This window comes from Hibiscus syriacus, unplaced genomic scaffold (assembly GCF_006381635.1).
Source record: "Hibiscus syriacus cultivar Baekdansim isolate YM2019G1 unplaced genomic scaffold, ASM638163v2 tig00018999_pilon, whole genome shotgun sequence".
NCBI classification, from domain to species: Eukaryota; Viridiplantae; Streptophyta; class Magnoliopsida; order Malvales; family Malvaceae; genus Hibiscus; species Hibiscus syriacus.
Window position 1 is genome coordinate 1 of NW_024062458.1, and position 4,574 is coordinate 4,574.

A 4,574-nucleotide genomic window follows, 5' to 3' on the forward strand; every position below is an offset into this window, starting at 1 on the left:
CCCGATAAGCTTTACAGCCTTCCAGTATGTCCATTTGTGATTTTTTTTATACCAGCAGACCTTGATTTTAGATTTCTATACAAATGACACCACAAAGTCCATGAAAAGCATCTGGGAAACACCTTCTAACACCGTTGTCATTGAGTTTGCCCTATCAGATATGATTATCAGATTGCTAATAGGACCTATGCAATCCCTAGATGCCCTAAACCATGTCCATGAATCAGAGGTTTCAGATTTGCCAACCCCGTAAGCTATGGTAGTATCCCATTATTAGCATCCATGGCTACTGCTAATAAGTTTACTCCAAGGTATCGACCTTTTAAATGTGCTCCGTCAACTAATAACTGGCGCATACAAGTAATAAACGAACAAATCTACAAATCATATACACAAGAAATATAATCATTTAAATGTGAAATGCATGTAACTAACAAAAATGAGTCAACAAAATTATATTGATTTACTAACCGCAGCACCAATGGCGATAAACAGCAACTCAAAGCGTCCATCTCTATCTGTTTTGATATGAGTTATCGACCCATGATTTTTCAGCTTTAAATTGTGACAATAAGCCGGCAGTTGGGCAAACGATGCTTTTGGCGACCCCCTCAACAATTCCAAGGCATAACATTTGGCTCTCCAAGCTTGAGAATATGAGATACTAATCTTGAACCGAGCATTCATCAGTCATTTTCATGTCCCCAATATACCCTGCCATTCAAAACATTAACTCAGCCAGAAAACCACCCAACACCTTTTTGTTTGCCTGTCTATGGTGAGGAAAAACTTGGGTTCTTGAACATGTATGTTTATCAATAAAATTCCTAACTTGAAACATTTCGCAATCTTTTATCTCTCTTTGCAACATACGCCACGTACAGTTTTTGTCAATCATACACCTTGTTTCGAAACGATCTTTACTTGATTTGTTAACTTTTAGTTGATAGCCATCTTCCACACATTTCGTATACAAAGATATCTTCAAGTCTTCCTTTATATCAAAACAATCATCTTTCTTGATACGAATAATTTTTGTGTAACAATCAACTGCTATTTTTACCAACTCTTCTTTCGGTATCTGAAGTAATTATGGCATATTCCAGTTATACTCCGTGGCATTTTCTTCGGGGACTTTTCTTCGGGGATTCTTCTTCTTCTTTTTCTTTCTTCAGGGTTATATGAATTACAGAATGGATGTTCAACATGTTCATTCACAGTCGTAACTTCCTCCTCATTATCATCAACATCTTCCTTGACAGCGGCTGTTTCATCATCAAAATTCGGGTATTGACCAATATCAAAATCATTACACGTAGGGTCTATTTCTTCTTCTGAAATATCATCAAAATCTGAGTATTGACCAAGATCAAAGTCTGGGTATTGACAAAGATCAAATTTCGAATACCGACTAGTAGTCACAATTTTTTCTGTTGGCTCATCATCGTCTAACTGGTTAATACGAAAACCGAAATTTGGTGCTGAAAGTTGATTGGGATTTGGATTAGGGAAGGTTGGGGTTTTGAGATTGTGTTTGGTATTGGAAATGTGGTGAAACAAAATTGCTTGGTGATGAAATTGTGGTGGAACCATTAAATTTGAGCACCATAATCTGGGGTTGAAAAACTTAGTTGATTACTACCCGCTACCCAACTTCACTACTTCTAGGTTCAACAACATACAATGTAACATCATCTTGCGAAACACTAATGTAAGCAAGAATCGTTCACATCTTCATTGTTGGTTAAAAATAAACTTTACATCTTCTCTGATAAGATAGCCTAAATCCACTTAAGGCTCTAAATTCAATTTTTGCAACACGTAACATTAGAGTTTCATAAGTTAACTTTTTTAATGACAGTTTTAGTTAAAGATTCATGGGTAAAGACATATATTGTAAAACACCATGAACATTCTCACATGACCCTCCAAAACACAAATCTATCCAAACATGATCAACATTAGATGATTTCATTATTGTAAATTAATTTACTAAACAAACGAGCTACGAAACTAAAACCTGTTGCCGGATGGGGAAGGATGTCATTGGATATAGGAACGGATGTCGCTGGAGAGAGTGATAGATGGAGATGGAATGAGTTGCGATTTAGGGATTTAGGTTATGAGTTGCTGATGTTGCGTAGTTATATACCCAAAACATTTGTGTTGCGAAACTAAAACATGTTGCGAATTCAGAAATCGAGTTGCAAATTTGAAATTCAGTATTGCGATAGTCAGAATCTCGTTGCGATAGTCAGAATCTCGTTGCGATTGTCAGATTCGCGTTGCGATTTACGTATTCGCATTGCGATTTACGTATTCGCATTGCGATTTACATATTCGCATTGCGAATTAGGAAAATCGCAACGCGAATTTAGAAAATCGCAATACGATAGTCAGAATCGCGTTACGAATCTGGAAACTGATTTACGATACCGAAGATCGCATTGCGAATTAGTTAGTCATTTTGGCAAATCCAAAAAAAAGTTGGTTAAAATCGTATATTATAAGGCATTTTTGGTCACTGAGGTTATTTTCTCATTTAGAAAACACATGTATGCAATTCAATCAATCCCAAAACTCAATTGAGTTCTCAATATTTCAAGGTTCTCTAAATCAATCCTAATGGGCAAAGTTTTTGAAAACTATTGAAAAATAAGATTTTGTAAAACAATATATGTATAGTTTTCATAACAACAACATAATTCAATTAAAACACAATAATTTGAAAAACAAATTTTTTTATTTCGAAAATTTCAAAATTTTTGGAAAATTCTTGTGTTTTTATTAAATTAGTTGTAATATCTAGTTTCTAATCACTAAACAATAAATGCCCGATCACTATTTCTATCTAGAACTAATAAAAACTATTTCTATGTTCAAAATCAATGAAATAAAGAGTTTAGAAAAATTTACCTTGAAAGATGAGATTGAGTATATTTTGATGTTGTTTGCACAATTTTAATGATGCTAGCAAGTTTAGAAGATGATATTTGAAGTGAATTCCGATTAAAATCGTTGATTCGAGGCAAAATGGAGATTTGAAAGAGTAGAAGGGAAGAACGACAATGAGAGAAAGAAGAGGGTTTTAGGATTTTTGGGTGTTATGCCCGTGTTAAATTCCAAAACCCCAGGGGGTATCGATTCCCCTAGGGGGAATCGGTTCCCCTTCAAAGAGGGAATCGGTTCCCTCATGAGGGTATCGATTCTCTCTGTACAAAAATGCTAAAATCCGATTTTAAACACACAAAATGCTAAATTAACTTTCTCTAGTGGTATTGGCAACTCATATATTGAGAATTAATCGAGCAATGAAAAATTAATCATGTTTAAACAATCAAATTAATCTTTAAACTATATTTGAACATAAAGTTAATTTTCATCAAGAATCATAAACTCCCCCTATCTAACAGGAATGAATGCAATAAAAAATTACTATTCTAAGCATTTTTCATTTAGTCTAAAAAATGCTAAAATTATTTTAAACACTAAGTGAAGATAGATTGGTCAAACCTAATTCTCTCCTAAGTGTCCAAAATCTTTCCTTGTCTAAAGGTTTTGTAAAGATATCCTCTAATTGGTGCAAAGTATCAACAAATTCTAGAACTACATATTCCTTAGTGACATGGTCTCTAATGAAGTGATGTCTTATTTCGATGTGCTTAGTTCTAGAGTGTTGGATGGGATTTTTAGTGAGACAAATAGCACTAGTATTGTCACACTTGATAGGAATGGTACCTACTTGTACACAACAACTACCAGCTGAAATGTATTCGGCTTCAGTGGTAGATAATGTAACACAATTTTGTTTCTTTGAAAACCAAGAAATCAACATATTTCCAAGGAATTTGCAAGTACCAGAGGTGTTTTTCCTATCTAATTTGCATCCTCCATAATCCGCATCAGAAAAGGCATGAAAGCTAAAGCTAGAGTCTCTAGGATACCAAAGTTCTAAACTAGGAGTGTCCTTAAGGTATCTAAAGATTCTCTTAACAGCTAGTAAATGTGATTCCTTAGGGCATGATTGAAATCTAGCACATAAGCAAACACTAAACATAATGTCAGGTCTACTTGCAGTTAGATAAAGTAGAGATCCAATCATTGACCTATATATAATTTAACATCTACACATTTACCTCCTTCATCCAAGTCAAGCTTTGTAGAAGAGCTCATTAGAGTGTCATGAGGTTTCCCATTTTCCAGTCCAAACTTCTTGAGCATATCTTTGACGTACTTAGCTTGATTTATGAAGATGCCATATTTTCTTTGCTTGATTTGGAGTCCCAAGAAAAATGAGAGCTCCCCCATCATGCTCATCTCAAACTCACTTTGCATTAGCTTAGAAACTTCTTGGCAAAGAACATCATTAGTAGAACCAAATATTATATCATCAACATAAATTTGAACTACTAATAAATCTTTACCTTTATGCTTTAAAAACAATATAGTGTCAATCTTCCCTTTTGAAAAACTTTTTTCAATTAAAAAGTTTGACAATCTTTCATACCAAGCTCTTGGAGCTTGTTTTAAACCATAAAGTGCTTTTGTCAATTTAAGAACATGATCCGGAAATT